Source organism: Dendrobates tinctorius, unplaced genomic scaffold (genome assembly GCF_039654945.1).
Source record: "Dendrobates tinctorius isolate UK_male_01 unplaced genomic scaffold, ASM3965494v1 ptg000028l, whole genome shotgun sequence".
Taxonomy (NCBI): Eukaryota; Metazoa; Chordata; class Amphibia; order Anura; family Dendrobatidae; genus Dendrobates; species Dendrobates tinctorius.
In genome coordinates, this window is record NW_027361696.1 from 31,628,285 (window position 1) to 31,645,558 (window position 17,274).

The 17,274-nt window shown below is 48.3% G+C and overlaps 1 protein-coding gene across 1 annotated transcript in view; it reads right to left on the bottom strand.

The window, feature by feature from the left end:
* Nucleotides 1–17,274, bottom strand: part of LOC141085259 (zonadhesin-like) — a 98,864-nt gene that overhangs the window by 12,035 nt on the left and 69,555 nt on the right. The gene's annotated exons all lie outside the window — the stretch shown is intronic.

A 17,274-nucleotide genomic window follows, 5' to 3' on the forward strand; every position in this document is an offset into this window, starting at 1 on the left:
AGGGTTGGTGTCACGACCCAGAGGGTCCACTCCAGGAGTCGTCACAGTATAATCAGGCCATGGACCCCGCTGGTGCCACCACCTCCATCCAAAAGGAACTGGTGTTCCTACGGGAGAGTCAGACCAGGATTATGGTCTTTTTGAAATCCATGGAGTCTCGTTTGTCGGCCATACAATCCGTTTCTGCCCAGTCCTCGGCCCCGCACCCGATACCACGCCTCGGCAAGCCACCCCGATATAGCGGGGACCCTAAGTTTTGTCGAGGATTTCTGAACCAATGCCGGTTACATTTTGAGCTTTTGCCGCAGCACTATCCCACTGAGCGCGCCCAAATTGCCTTTATTATTTCACACTTAGAGGGGGAGGCATTAGCATGGGTGAACCCCCTCTGGGAGCGCAATGACCCACTCGTCTCTCGGCTTTCCACCTTTTTGGACACCTTCCGCAAGGTGTTCGACGAGCCGGGTCGGCTGTCCTCTATCACCGAGTCCCTCTTTAACCTCCATCAGGGTACGCTACCGGTAGGACAGTATGCCATCCGTTTTCGTACCTTGGCCTCCGAACTCGGTTGGAACAACGAGGCTCTCGTAGGGATCTTTTGGCGTGGCCTGTCCAGTCAGATCAAAGACGTACTGGCAGGTCGGGATACTCCCACCTCTTTAGAGGATCTGATCTCACTGGCGACACGCATCGACCTGCGGTTTCAGGAACGTGCCCGTGAATTAGCCAGAGAGAGGAGCTCCTCTCCCCTCCTCCGTTCCTGCTCCAAGAAGCCGGGAAACTTCTCCGCCTAGGGTTGATAGGAGAGGCCTCCCTAGGTGTACGTGATTCCTCTCCTCCCCTGCTCGTGTCCGTATTATTGAATCTCGGTGCCAAGCGTTATTCTGAGGAGGCTTTCCTGGATTCTGGCGCGGAGGGGAATTTTATCACACTCGAGGCGGTTAAAAAATACCGGATTCCTGTCAGATCCCTGGAGACTCCTCGGTCGATTGTTTCGGTCAATGGTACGTCCGTGCTGGAGTCCGTTACCCAGGCCACCGAAGAGATCGAGCTGCAGATCGGAGCCCTGCACCTGGAGAAGATCTCCTTCCTCGTCTTGTCCACCATGTCTCACGCACTTCTTCTAGGCCTCCCTTGGCTACGGACTCATGAGCCAACCCTGGACTGGCGGTCGGGCGAGATACTCCGGTGGGGACCGTTCTGTCAGGAGAAGTGCCTGTTGCCCGTCCGTCTGATGAACTCTGCCGGTCCATCCCCGGCACCTACAGGTCTGCCGTCGGCTTACTGGTCCTTTGCAGATGTTTTCGACAAGAAGGAGGCCGAGACTCTGCCCCCCCATCGGCCATATGACTGTCCGATTGACCTCATTCCTGGTTCTACGCCACCCAGGGGTAGGATATACCCGCTATCCCCTGCTGAGACCCAAGCTATGTCTGACTATATCCAGGAGAACCTTGCTAGAGGTTTCATCCGTAAGTCCTCCTCGCCCGCGGGAAAGGGATTTTTCTTTGTAAAAAAGAAGGACGGCTCCCTCCGTCCTTGCATAGACTACCGAGGCCTGAACAATATCACGGTCAAGAACAAGTACCCATTGCCATTGATCCCGGAGCTCTTTGACCGACTTAGAGGAGCTCGAATTTTCACCAAACTGGATCTTCGTGGGGCCTACAACTTGATCCGCATTCGTTCCGGGGATGAGTGGAAGACCGCCTTTAACACCAGAGACGGTCACTACGAGTACTTGGTCATGCCCTTCGGCCTCTGCAATGCCCCAGCGGTTTTCCAGGAGTTCGTGAATGACGTCTTCCGGGATATGCTGTACTCCTGCGTGGTAGTCTATCTGGATGACATCCTCGTTTTTTCTCCAGACCTCTCCGCCCACAGAAAGAACGTGCGTCAAGTCCTCCAGCGCCTGAGGGAGAACCGCCTTTATGCCAAGCTCGAGAAATGTGCCTTCGAGCAAACGTCCCTGCCATTCTTGGGGTACATTATCTCAGAATCAGGTCTATGCATGGATCCGGCAAAAGTGTCCGCCGTCCTCGATTGGCCACAGCCCCATGGGGTGAAGGCAATCCAACGCTTCCTTGGTTTTGCGAACTACTACCGACAGTTCGTTCCTCATTTTTCCTCGTTGGTTCGCCCCATCTCGTCCCTTATCTGCAAGGGAGCTAACCCAAAGGCTTGGCCCTCTGAGGCTGAAGAGGCCTTCCAGTCGTTGAAACAAGCCTTCGCCGCTGCTCCGGCGCTTCACCGACCTGAGGTTAGTAGACCTTTCACTCTCGAGGTAGACGCATCCTCTACTGGGGCTGGCGCAGTCCTTCTGCAGAAATCCTCTTCTGGACGTTTTGTCACCTGTGGCTTCTTTTCTAAAGTATTTTCCTCCACTGAGCAGAACTACTCCATTGGCGACAAAGAGCTATTGGCCATTAAATTGGCCTTGGAGGAGTGGAGGTACTTACTGGAGGGTGCCATACATCCATTCAAGATCTTCACAGACCATAAGAACCTGGCGTACATCCAGTCCGCACAGAGGCTCAATCCTCGGCAAGCCAGGTGGTCCCTATTCTTCGCCCGCTTTGACTTTGAGCTACATTTTCGGCCCGGCGATAAGAACGTTAGAGCGGATGCGTTGTCAAGATCATTCCTGTCGTCTGATGCAGAGGAAGCACCCTCTCATATCATTGATTTATCCAAAGTAATTACTGTGGCTCCTGTCAAGTTAACCACGTTACCTCCGGGAAGAACCTTTGTGGCTGAGAATAACCGAAAACGAGTGCTAAATTGGGGACATTCGTCCAAGATTGCTGGCCACGTTGGTGTCAAAAAGACTTTGGACTTAATCTCTCGCCATTATTGGTGGCCTTCACTCTCCCAGGATGTTAAAGACTTTGTAGCATCTTGCCCGTCCTGTGCCCAGAACAAGATACCCAGACAACCACCCTCCGGTCTTCTGTTCCCGCTTCCCATTCCGTCGGCTCCATGGCAGCACATAGCCATGGATTTCATTACTGATCTGCCTTGTTCTTCCGGTTGTACTGTGGTCTTGGTGGTTGTAGACCGATTTTCAAAGATGGCTCACTTCATTCCTCTTCCCGGACTACCCTCTGCTCCTGACTTGGCGAAGATCTTCATTTCCCATATCTTCAGGATTCACGGCTTCCCCCAGCACATCGTGTCGGATAGAGGGGTCCAATTCACCTCCCGGTTCTGGAGAGCTCTATGCGGACTCATGAAAGTGTCATTGGATTTCTCTTCCGCCTATCACCCCCAAACCAATGGGCAGGTGGAACGTACCAACCAGATCCTTACATCCTATCTCCGGCATTTTTCTAATGCTCATCAGAATGACTGGGTCGGTCTACTTCCTTGGGCTGAGTTTGCCTACAATAATCACTCCAGTGAATCGTCTACCAAGTCTCCTTTCTTCATCGTCTTTGGACAGCATCTCAATGTGCCTCTACCGGTACTTCCTGTCTCGGGGGTACCTGCTGCCGATTCTCAGTCTGTGGAGTTCTCCAGGGTATGGCAGGAGACCAAAACCGCTCTTGAGAAAGCACGGGACAGAATGAAATTACACGCTGACAAGAGGCGCCTGGACGTTCCTCCATTTCTCCCTGGTGACAAGGTGTGGCTCTCCACCAAATACGTCCGCCTTAAGGTACCATCTTACAAACTGGGTCCCCGTTACATTGGTCCTTTTGAGGTCCTCAGGCGGATTAATGATGTTGCTTACAAATTGAAGCTGCCTCCTTCACTCCGTATTCCCAATTCCTTCCATGTGTCTCTCCTAAAACCTGTGGTTCTTAACCAATTTCATCCTTCTCCAGGCCACACACCCCAGCCTGTTGGCTTGGGGGATGAGTTTGAGGTGAATGACATTTTGGCCATGAAGAAGGTAAGAGGGAGAACCATGTTCCTGGTCGATTGGAAGGGTTTTGGCCCCGAGGAGAGGTCATGGGAACCCAGGGAGAATATCCACGCACCCCAGATTTTGTCTAAGTTCCTCTCCAGTTTTAGAAAGAGGGGGCATAAAGGGGGGGTACTGTCACGCCGTGCTCACCTGGGGGCGGGACCTCGGTCCCGACGTCATCTCTTCCGGAGCTGCGGTCACTCCGGGGGTCCCGTAGGGTGCGCACGCGCAGCTCCCGTCCCCGGGCCTCCTCCTACATGTCACGTTTGCGCTTGCGCGCTCATGTCAGTGCTGTATAGGGCTCGGTCCTCTCTATGGTAATGGAGGACATGACCCGGAACCTGTAGTGGTCATGTGCTTTCTGGCTAGGTCCTGACCCGGAACCAGTAGTAGTCATGTGCTATATCAGACGACCTCCCCCTAGGGGAGGTGCCTGATTATTGTTGTGCTCCTGGCTTGGTCTTCCGTGTCCCTGCCTGGCTGTGCGCTGTACTCAGGTCCTCTGCCTTGCACTCTGTTGTGCCTCTTGGCACACGCTCTGAATCTGCACTCTGCTTTGTACTTGGTTGTGCCTCCTGGCACACGCTCTGACCCTGTGTTCTGTCTCGTACTCGGTTGTGCCTCCTGGCACATGCTCTGACACTGTACTCTGTCTCATACTCGGTTGTGCCTCCTGGCACACGCTCTTACCCTGTACTCTGTCTCTTACTCTGTTACACCTCCTGGCACACCTGCTGCCTGACTCAGTGCTCTGACGTGCTCCTTGCACGCCTCCTGCTTCACTCACACCCGGACGAACGAAGTCTCTGTATACCACGTGTTCCCATGTCCACACTTTACACGTTCCTGCAGACACTCTCACCCACTCGTGTCTCCTGTAAGCCGGCCGCCTGGTGCCAGCAGTCGTGGTGCCTCACCCCCTGGGGCTTGCCCCTGACACTCCCTGTATAGGGGGTGGTCTTCACTAGGTCAGCTCGCCCTGGGAGGGTTGGTGTCACGACCCAGAGGGTCCACTCCAGGAGTCGTCACACTTGTATATTCTCTTTGCCATTGTCTTTACCTCCTTGCGAGGAATATTACTGTTATCGATTGTTTAGTGAATACTTGTTAACCCCTTCTCAGTCTCCGGTTACTCACTGCATCAAACAAACTGCTTTCTCCTTTACACTTTTCCAATGCGGGGTGCTCAACAGTGAAAGTACGTATTCATTCTCATTATCCCAAAGAAAAAAAAATGTGGCACTCGCCATTAGGATTCAATATTTCAAAGTCTTTTTTATTTCATCCATGCAACAAAAGACATTATACAGGATTTGCGGGCTGGGGAGGCATGCAGGGAGTGTGCGAGTTCTTCAATCGGTCATTTTCTGATTAAACGTTGACTTTAAAGACCCTGAATAGTTTGTCTGCTTTGTCGTATGCTATGATTTCTGATGCATTGTATGAGAGTCTATAATAGTCACAACGCCCCTATAATCAGTTGACGCTCTCTAGCATTTCCATACTTTACACTGCAGCTATGGATTTCCAACAATTTGTGGTGAATCTAGATAGTGAGAAAACATCACAGGTCAAAGCTTACCCATAGAGATGTGGAGAGAACGTTATAAAATACTGATGACACTGTACAGATAGTGTGTGACAGCTCAGCAGTGAAAAAGATTAGTGTGTGTGAAAAAAAAAATAATATACAGGTTTCATTGATAGGAAAAAGGAGTAGAAGAGTCAGAGCATTTGTAAGGGCAAGGGGGTGCACATAGCTAGCAGCTCGCTTGGTCGATGTGGTGGTAGAGGTGCTGCTGTAATTTAATCACACATATGCACTTTTTCAAAGCAATCGGAGAATTTGAAGGACTATCAATTTGGGGATAATAAATTTGCCGAAATTTGAATTTCCTGCCAAAATTCTGAAAAAGCGAAGAATTCATATTTCACATCAGTATATCTGGGAACAAGCACAAACCCAGCAGAAAATCATTAAATGGAGAGATGTGAAATGATTAGAAACAACTAACTCATTAGCAGCTATACACAGAAATAGATACAGGGTGTATTGAAAGTATTCAGACCCCTTTACATTTTTAACTCTGTGTTTCAATGCAGCAATTTGGTAACTTCAAAATAGTTCATTTCTTTCTCATTAATGTACACTCTGCACCCCATCTTGAAAAACAGAAATGTAGACATTTTTGCAAAGTTATTAAAAAAGAAAAACTGAAATATCACATGGTCAATAAGTATTCATACCCTTTGCTCATACACTTATATATAAGTCACATGGTGTCCTTTTCCTTGTGATCATCCTTGAGAAGGTTCTACTCCTTCATTGGAGTCCAGCTGTGTTTAATTAAACTGATAGGACTTGATTTGTAAAGGGACACACCTGTCCATATAAGACCTCACAGCTCACAGTGCATGTCAGACCAAATGAGAATCATGAGGTCAAAGGAACTGGCCAAGGAGCCCAGAGAAAGAATTGTGGCAAGGCACAGATCTGGCCGGCCAAGGTTACAAAAGAATTTATGCAGTACTCAAGGTTCCTAAGAGCACAGTGGCCTCCATAATCCTTAACCCCTTCACGACCAATGACACCACATAGACGTCATGAAATCCTGTGCCATTATGACCAGTGACGCCTATGTGGCATCATGACTTTAAAGCCCCCCTGCGGGTCGGGTGACCAGGGTCACTGAAAGGTCACCCTACCCGCAGATACATGGGGCTTTGCACTTCACCACAAGGGGTGTGGCTTCGCCTCCACGTGGCTACGATCGCTCTGATTGGCTGTTAAAAGTGAAACAGCCAATCAAAGCGATAGTAATATTTCATCAATGAAAATTGAAAATTGATGAAATATTACAATCCAGCCATGGCCGATGCTGCAGTAGCATCGGACATGGCTGGTGACACCGATCCAACCCCCCCACTGCCCCCAGCCACTGAATGACAGCGGTGATGTGACGCCGTTGTCATCATCTGCTCCCCCCGCCTACCCTCCGCTCCCCCCACCTTCCAATTACCTCCCCTCCCACCCCCCGTTACCTACCGAGTGCCGCTATAGCTCCCGGTGTCCCGCGGTCCCGGACCATGGGCGCCGCCATATTAGAAAATGGCAGGCGCATGCTCAGTGCGCCCGCCGGCTGCCTATTCCATTCATTCATTTTGATCACTGTGATAAACTCTCACAGTGATCAAAATAGAATGAAAAGTAAATAAACCCCCCATTTATCACCCCCATAGTCAGGAACAAATAATAAAATAAAGAAATTATTTTTATTTTTATTTTTCCATTAGGGTTAGGGTTAGGGTTAGAATTAGGGTTAGGGTTGGAAATAGGGTTAGGGTTAGGGTGGAATTAGGGTTAGGGTTGGAATTAGGGTTAGGATTAGAATTAGGTTTAGGGTTGAAATTAGGGTTAGGGTTGGAATTAGGGTTAGGGTTGGAATTAGGTTTAAGATTAGGGTTAGGGATGTGTTGGGGTTAGCGTTGGGATTAGAGTTAGGCTTGTGGTTAGGGTTATGGTTAGGGTTGGGATTAGGGTTAGGGGTGTGTTGGGGTTAGGGTTATGGTTAGGGGTGTGTTGGGGTTAGGGTTGGAGTTCGAATTGAGGGGTTTCCACTGTTTAGGCACATCAGGGGGTCTCCAAACGCGACATGGTGCAACCATTGATTCCAGCCAATTTTGCGTTCAAAAAGTCAAACGATGCTCCCTCCCTTCCCAGCCCCGACGTGTGCCCAAACAGTGGTTTACCCCAACATATGGGATATCAGCGTACTCAGGAAAAATTGCACAGCAACGTTGGGGGTCTAATTTCTCCTGATACCCTTGGGAAAATAAAAAATTGGGGGCTAAAAAATTATTTTTGTGGAAAAAACAATATTTTTTTTATTTTCACGTCTCTGCGTTATAAACTGTGAAGCACTCGGGGGTTCAAAGTGCTCACCACACATCTAGATAAGTTACTTGGAAGGTCTAGTTTCCAAAATGGGGTCACTTGTGGGGGTTGTTTTTTACTGTTTAGGCAATCAGGGGCTCTGCAAACGTAACGATGACCGCAGACCATTCCTTCAAAGTCAGCATTTCAAAACGTCACTACTTCCATTCCGAGCCCTTACGTGTGCCCAAACAATGGTTCCCCCATATATGGGGTACCAGGGTACTCAGGACAAACTGGACAAGAACTTTTGGGGTCCAATTTATCCTGTTACGCTTGTGAAAAAAAATTGTGGGCTAAAAATCATTTTTTTTACGCAAAAAAATGATTTTTTATTTTCACGGCTCTGCGTTATAAACTTCTGTGAAGCACTTGGCAAATTCGGATGGCTGGGAAGTCAGTGTGTCTCCCCGACACGCATTTCGCAGATATACTCCTTCGTCATGGGTCTCCGAAACGCGCGTCTGGGCGACACGCTGACCGCCCGGCCATCCGAATTTTCGTCCCCTGAGGTAACTCTTATCCAGCGCTGTTAATTCTTATGTGAGTGGGTGTTATCATGTGCTCCCCCCTGGGGGTGGGTATAATGCCTCTCCATATATGTGGTGCCTTATTATCAGTATTGTCTATGAAGTTATGCAGATGTTAATCTAGTGGCCACATTTGCAGTTTGGCTGTGCCGTTTTAATTGTAATCGGCACTTATATATATACGCACATATATGTATTGGATACCCCCTGAGGGATAGAGGTATATCTTTTATCCTCCTCACCTATAGGTTCACCTTATTCCCTCATATTGCACCGGAGAGTACATCAGGTGGTCTATTTTTATATTCTCTGTAAATGGCTGTATTTCAGATGATTAATACTAATATAATACAATATATATATTTTTTGGACTGGCAAGGTTGACTCGTCCTTGAGTATTGCTGCACTTTCATGTTTGTTTGTTGCACATGTTCCACATGCTCCCCGTTTTTGTCATTTCCCCCTAATAAAGGAGTTACTTTTTCTACCTTTGGATCTAGAGTTGAGCGAAACTGGGCGAACAATTTCAAAAGTCGCCGACTTTTGGCAAAGTCGGGTTTCATGAAACGAAACCCGACCCTAGGATGAGGTCGGCCATGAGGTCGGCGACTTACGCGCCAAAGTCGCGTTTCAAAAGTTTGTTTAGAGTTCTTTTTCAGTCAATCAGGATCCACGGACACTGTGGGCAACGTGATGACATAGGCAGGGGTCGCCACCATCTTTCAGAAGGGCATGCAAGTGATTGGCTTGCTTTGGTGGGCGTCACAGGGGTCATAAAAGGGCGTGCACGCCGACCGCCATCTTACTTCTGCCGATCTTAGCATAGGGAGAGGTTGCTGATTCTGTAGGGAGAGCGTTAGGCAGGGAAGAAGACAAAAAAACTGCTTCTGCTGCTAGCGATTTTGCCTGTGCAACACACCAGTCACTGTGTGTGCAGTGCAAGGGGAGGCTATATTGTGGTGGATCAGCGGTGTTGGTTGTTAGGCTGCCTTCTAAGGCTTCCTGACAGCTGCATTGCTGTTTCCCCACTGCTCTGCAAACTGTTTTTTTAAAAGCAATCCCAATTTTTTTTTTTGTCCTGCTAAGGTACTGAGCGTGCATTTATTCACACCATACAGCGGTGTACGCTCCTCACACAGTACCGTGTAACGGCTGTTATCACAGCCACAGTGAAGCTATCTGTGTGTCACTGTGGAAGGATAAGTGGAGGACTTGTTCCGTTCTTACAGACCTACACTCTAGGGAGATTCCTATTCTGCCCAATTCTACAATTCACTTTTTTCACACCTGTGCCATTGAGCCTGTGACATAGCGCTCTGATATTTAGTGGGCCTCACACAATCCAAAAGTGTCCAGTGTCCACAAGTGTCTGCAGAAATTCAAAATCTCCCTTATCCTGTAGTCACTTTTTTCACACCTGCTGCATCGAGCCTGTGACATAGCGCTGTGATATTCAGTGGGCCTCACACAATCCAAGTGTCCAGTGTCCACAAGTGTCTGCAGAAAATCTAAATCTCCCTTATCCTGTAGTCACTTTTTTCACACCTGTGCCATCGAGCCTGTGACATAGCGCTGTGATATTCAGTGGGCCTCACACAATCCAAGTGTCCAGTGTCCACAAGTGTCTGCAGAAATTTAAAATCTCCCTTATCCTGTAGTCACTTTTTTCACACCTGTGCCATCGAGGCTGTGACATAGCGCTGTGATATTCAGTGGGCCTCACACAATCCAAGTGTCCAGTGTCAACAAGTGTCTGCAGAAAATCAAAATCTTCCAGAAATTCAAAATCTCCCTTATCCTGTAGTCACTTTTTTCACACCTGTGCCATCGAGCCTGTGACATAGCACTGTGATATTCAGTGGGCCTCACACAATCCAAGTGTCCAGTGTCCACAAGTGTCTGCAGAAATTCAAAATCTCCCTTATCCTGTAGTCACTTTTTTCACACCTGTGCCATCGAGCCTGTGACATAGCGCTGTGATATTCAGTGGGCCCCACACAATCCAAGTGTCCAGTGTCCACAAGTGTCTGCAGAAATTCAAAATCTCCCTTATCCTGTAGTCACTTTTTCCACACCTGTGCCATCGAGCCTGTGACATAGCACAGTGATATTCAGTGGGCCTCACACAATCCAAGTGTCCAGTGTCCACAAGTGTCTGCAGAAATTCAAAATCTCCCTTATCCTGTAGTCACTTTTTTCACACCTGCTGCATCGAGCCTGTGACATAGCGCTGTGATATTCAGTGGGCCTCACACAATCCAAGTGTCCAGTGTCCACAAGTGTCTGCAGAAAATCTAAATCTCCCTTATCCTGTAGTCACTTTTTTCACACCTGTGCCATCGAGCCTGTGACATAGTGCTGTGATATTCAGTGGGCCTCACACAATCCAAGTGTCCAGTGTCCACAAGTGTCTGCAGAAATTCAAAATCTCCCAGAAATTCAAAATCTCCCTTATCCTGTAGTCACTTTTTTCACACCAGTGCCATCGAGCCTGTGACATAGCGCTGTGATATTCAGTGGGCCTCACACAATCCAAGTGTCCAGTGTCCACAAGTGTCTGCAGAAATTCAAAATCTCCCAGAAATTCAAAATCTCCCTTATCCTGTAGTCACTTTTTTCACACCTGTGCCATCGAGCCTGTGACATAGCGCTGTGATATTCAGTGGGCCTCACACAATCCAAGTGTCCAGTGTCCACAAGTGTCTGCAGAAATTCAAAATCTCCCAGAAATTCAAAATCTCCCTTATCCTGTAGTCACTTTTTTCACACCTGTGCCATCGAGCCTGTGACATAGCGCTGTGATATTCAGTGGGCCTCACACAATCCAAGTGACCAGTGTCCACAAGTGTCTGCAGAAAATCTAAATCTCCCCTGTCCTATAGACACCTTGTACCTTGTTTTACATTACTATATAGTTTGTAGGATTTTGTCTACATTTCTACCAAAAATGAGGAAGGTTGGTGGAAAAGGCCGTGGAATTGGGCGGAGGTTGGCAGCTGGTAATGATGGTGTTGGTGGTGGATCTGATGTTAGCGGCAAAAGCAAAATAGGACCGAATGCAGGAGGTGTTGAGCCTGCGTCATCGTCTGGCTCCATAAGGCTTCGAAGGCTTAGTTTTCTAGGAGTTGGCAAACCGCTTTTAACGCCAGAGCATCAGGAAAAAGTTTTGTCTTACATTGCTGACTCAGCCTCCAGCTCTATCGCCTCCTCTTCTGAAGTTGTAAAAAGTAAAAGCACTGAGTCGTCATTGGAGGCTCATGTTCATGAACCACACCTTTCCTTGTGTCCTTCACCACAACCAAGATTGAAGGATGACACAGGCCATACTACTGATTACTCCATGGAGCTGTTTTCACATACCATGCCTGGATTATCAAGTGAAATGGTGAATTACCCAGGCCAAGATGAATCTGACATGGAGTGCACTGATGCACAGCCGCTGATAGATGATTCTGCTGGTACATTCACTCAGAGCACTACATTGTCCTCGCAGTGTACAGAGCCAGATTCTGACCCTGATGAGACTCAGGTGCCCCTTCCCGCACACTATACCACCATACATGGTGACACAGAGGAAGGTGCACATGACATTGAAGAGGAGGTGATGGATGACCCAGTTGTTGACCCAGATTGGCATCCATTGGGGGAAGAGGGTGCTGCTTCCAATAGCTCAGATGAGGAGCATCCACAGCAGACATCAACATCGCAACAGCTGTTATCTGGCAGGCCCGGAGCACTCCAAAGACAGGGTCCAAAAATCAAAAGAGTTGCTGGACAGCTTGTCCAGAGGGTCAAAACATCACAGCGTGCTAGGCCGCAAAATGTCTGCCAAAGTAGGAAGAGTGTAGTGTGGCACTTTTTTGAACAAAATCCTCATGATCAGGCCAAGGTTATCTGTAAGAAGTGCGCAAAGACCTTTAGCCGAGGGAAAAATCTGAAAAATTTGAATACCAGTTGCATGCTTAGACATTTAACCAGCATGCACTTGCAAGCGTGGACACAACACCAAACCTCAAGTGCCACATGTGCAACTGATCACAAAGAAGGTAGTCAGCAACGCTACATTGTTTCCCCCACTGTAAGCCCACCGGTTAGCACAGCAGCAAATGTTGAGGTGTCGTTGCAAGGCCACAGCAGTCAGGGAATCCCACTGTTATATCAATGAAATACTGAATCTAGGCCATCAGAAAGAACACCAACTCCATCACCATCATCAACCCTCTCTCAGTCCGCCCTGTCCACCGCTACTTCCACCATATGCAGCTCTCAAGTCCAGCTCACCCTCCCAGACACTATGAGTAGGTCAAGAAAGTACTCAGTCTCTCATCCGCGTACACTGGGTTTGAACGCCCACATTGCCAAACTAATCTCGTTTGAGATGATGCCCTATCGGTTGGTGGAAAGCGCAGCTTTCCGCGAACTCATGGCCTATGCAGTACCACGCTATGACCTACCCAGTCGCCACTTCTTCTCTCGCAAAGCCATCCCAGCCCTCCACCATCATGTGAAAGACCGCATTGTCCATGCACTCAAGTAGTCAGTGAGTGGAAAGGTGCACCTCACAACTGATGCATGGTCCAGTCGGCATGGCCAGGGCCATTACGTGTCCATCACTGCGCACTGAGTTAATGTGGTGGATACAGGGTCCACAGGGGACAGCGGTGGTGGGACAGTGCTGCCTAACCCACGGTATAGGAAACAGTTGGCTGTAGGCGTTCCACCCTCCTCCTCCTCCTCCAGAAGCGAAAGCTCATCCACAGAGCGCAGTCGTATGAGCACTCCATCTGCAGCTGCCACTGTTGCACACGAGGTGTCCCCCTATCGAGCAGCTAGTGGAAAGCGTCAGCAGGCTGTGTTGCAGATGATGTGTTTGGGCGACAGACACACCGCCGAGGTGCTGGCCGAGTACTTGAAGCGACAAACTGAGTCATGGCTGGGCAGTGTACATCTTGAGTCAGGCAAGGTAGTTAGTGATAACGGCCGTAATTTTGTGGCAGCCATAGCCTTTTCAAAACTCAGCCACATACCTTGCTTGGCTCACACCTTGAACCTGGTGGTGCAGTGCTTCCTCAAAAATTATCCGGAGTTAACAGCCCTGCTCCAGAAGGTGCGAAGACTGTGCGCGCACATCCGCCGGTCGCCTGTACACTCCGTTCGTATGCAGAAGCTGCAGCGATTGCTCCACCTTCCCAACCACCACCTCATTATCGACATTGCAACAAGGTGGAACTCCACCCTGCACATGGTGGAGCGGCTGTGCGAGCAGAGGCAGGCCATAATGCATTTGTGGGAGGATACACGGCCAGGCACTTTGAGAGCAGACATGGAGTTGACAGGTGTGCAGTGGTCGAAGCTGAAAGACCTCTGTAAAGTCCTTCAGTGTTTTGAGGAATGCACACGGCTGGTAAGCGCAGACGACGCCATCCTAAGCATGAGCATCCCACTTATGCGTCTGCTCATGCAAACTTTGACGCACCTTAAGGAGCAGGCGTCTGCAGCCAATGTTGACGAGGAGGAAGAGGTGGAGGGAATCCTTGATGACATTCAGCCATTGTCTGCTCAGGGACCTCTCCTGGACGAGTTGGAGGAAGAAGAGGAGGAGGAGGATGATGATGGGGATGATTACTTAGGGGAGGAGGATGCATCTCGTGGGGCAAGTGAAAATGTTGGCGTGGCAAGGTCTGGTACAGGGTTTGTGCGTGACTGGAGGGATGTGGATTTGCCAGAAAGTGCTCCTCCAACCAGCACTCGCAGTGCATCATTGACACCGGGAACATTGGCCCACATTAGATTAGATTAGATTAGATTAGATAAACTTTATTGATCCCGGAGGAAATTACAGTATTACAGCAGCAGAACAAAGATCAAGAACATTACAAGAACAAAACACACTTTACAAAATAAGTCTATATGGACAGCAGATGCGGATAGACTGGTACTTGTAACTCACCAATTCCCCCCCATACACTTTGAACTTCATTTAGTCTTGGGATGCTTTACACTTATACATTTGTTAAACATCCCCACAGCTGTCGGAACAAACGATTTTCTATATCTTTCCTTTTTACACATTAGTTGGAGTAGACGCTTGCTGAATGTGCTCTTTTGCTTCGCAAACAGTTCATAGAGCGGGTGTGTATTGTTGCTCATTATAGCCTTGCATTTCTTAGTAATTCTATCCTCTAATACCTCCTCGAAAGTCCTGAGTTGTAGACCCACCGCCGCACTAGCCTTCTTGATAAGTTTATTCAGCTTATTCGCGTCAGCTGTGCGCACACTACTACCCCAGCATATAATTGCATCAAAGATTGCACTCGCCACAATGGATTGGTAGAACATTTCAAGCATTTTGCTACACACATTAAACGACCTTAACTTCCTTAGGAAGTAAAGTCTACTCATCCCTTTCTTGCAAACCTTCTCCATATGGCACCTCCAATCAAGCTTGCTGTCCAGGTGAACCCCCAAATATTTGAAATTCTCCACCATCTCCACATCCTGACCATCAATAGTGATAGGTAAGCAATCCTTCATGCACCTTCCATAACTCAACACCAGCTCCCTGGTTTTCTTTACGTTGAGTTCTAAATGGTTAGCCTGGCACCAGTCAACAAAGTCCAAAACCACCCTTCTGTATTCCTCCTCCCCCCGGTCTCTCTCAATACCTCCGACTATCACTGAGTCATCAGAGTACTTCTGAAGGTGACAAAGGTCTGATTTATACTGAAAATCAGCTGTGTATAACGTAAAAAGGAATGGCGACAGCACCGTTCCCTGAGGGGCTCCAACACTACTCCGCACACTATCCGATACGGCCGCCCCCAACCTCACAAACTGTGGCCTGTCCGACAGATAATCAATGATCCAATTCACTAGTCCCTCATCAACCGCCATTTCAACCAGCTTTTTACGTAATAATAGTGGCTGTAAGGTGTTGAATGCACTGGAGAAATCGAAGAACATGGCACGCACAGTGGTTCTATCATTGTCCAAAAAGGAATGTACTGTTTGTAGTAGATACGCTACAGCATCGTCCACCCCCAGACTCTGCCGATACGCAAACTGAAGGGGGTCCGTAAAAGCAGACACCCTCGGACACAAGTAGGCAAGTACAATTCTCTCCAAGGACTTCATCACATGCAATGTTAAGGCCACCGGTCTATAGTCATTATGGGAGCTCGGGAAGGTAGTCTTGGGAACCGGCACCAGGCAAGAAGTCTTCCATAGAACTGGTACTCTCTGTGATTGTAAGCTCCAGTTAAACAGGTGCTGGAAGACAGTGCACAACTGATTCGCACACACTCTGAGGACACGTGGACAGATACCATCAGGCCCTGCTGCTTTACCCATGACCAGCTTACTAAACTGTTCCCTCACATCATTTTCGGAGATCAAGAAAGACTCCGACTTCCTCCCCCCAGTTGATATTGCTCGTCTCTCCCCGGCCCTCTCCTCTGTTGACATGGCACATTTATTGTTGAATCTGTTGAAAAAAACATTCATTTCATTAGCCATGATCAGCCCCCCACCCCCCTGATCTGACCTTGCCTTAAACCCAGTCAAAAGCTTCATTCCAGCCCACACTTCTCTGGAGTTGTTATGTGACAATTTATTTTCCAATTTAATTCTGAATGCTTCACGGGCAATCCTAATTTTCCCCTTTAAGTCTCTCTGAACAATTTTCATTTCCTCCTTGTCCTTCCTTTCAAAAGCTTTTTTTTTCCTGTTTAGTAGATGTTTCAATTCTTTTGTAATCCAAGGCTTATTGTTTGCAAAACACCGAACCTCATGAATAGGTACAATATTGTCAGTACAAAAGTTGATGTAATCAGTAACTCTCCTGGTAACCTCATTAACATCATCATTAGGTTCCCTGGCACATAACACCTCCCAGTCTGTGCATTCAAAGCAGTCTTGTAAAGTCTTTTCAGCTGCCGGAGACCATTTCCTTATCCGTTTAATTGTCGCTGGTTGTTTGCAGACAACTGGTTGATAAGCTGGAGACAATAGTATGAGATTGTGGTCAGATTTCCCCAGGGGGGGCAATGCAGATGATGAGTAAGCATCCTTAACACTGGCATAGAGGAGATCCAATATATAATTGTCCCTTGTAGAACATTTGACATATTGATAGAATTTTGGTAATGAGATCTTGGCTCTATTAAAATCCCCAGAAATGACAGTTAGAGAGTTAGGGTGTTTCGTCTGAAGCCGGGCAATCACCCCAGACAGTACATCCCCAGCTGCCTCTGGATTTGCAGATGGTGGTATATACGACACCACTGCAATAACAAGAGAGAATTCTCTAGGCAGATAGTAAGGCCTGAGGCCCACTGCTAATAGTTCAATGTTTGGGCAACAATGTCTCTCCTTTACTGTTACATGCCCCTGATTACACCATCTGTTGTTAATGTACAGTATCACTCCTCCACCCTTCTTCTTACCGCACTTCACTCTGTCCCTGTCAGCCCGAACCATTTGAAACCTCGGTACCGATATACTTGAATCCGGGACGTCCTCATGCAACCAGGTTTCTGTAAAGCACATGAGACTGCATTCCCTGAACTCCTTCCGGGTCTTACTCAGAGCCAGCAGTTCATCCGACTTGTTACCAAGCGATCGTACATTACCCATGATGATGGATGGGACTGCAGGTTTAAACCTTCTCCTCCAGGACTTGGTCTTCTTGCCTGCTCTGCAACCTCTGAAAGGTCTCCTCATTTCCCGTGGAACATGTGGTATTGCAACTGCTGGAGAAGACTTTGTCCTGCGCATTTCCAGAAGACGACTCCTTGAATACACTACTCGATTAGCGACAGACCTAGGGACAACCATCCGATCAGTGATTCCATCCATCCCGGGAGACCTCTCCGTGGCATACTGTATACGGTGCTCTCCGC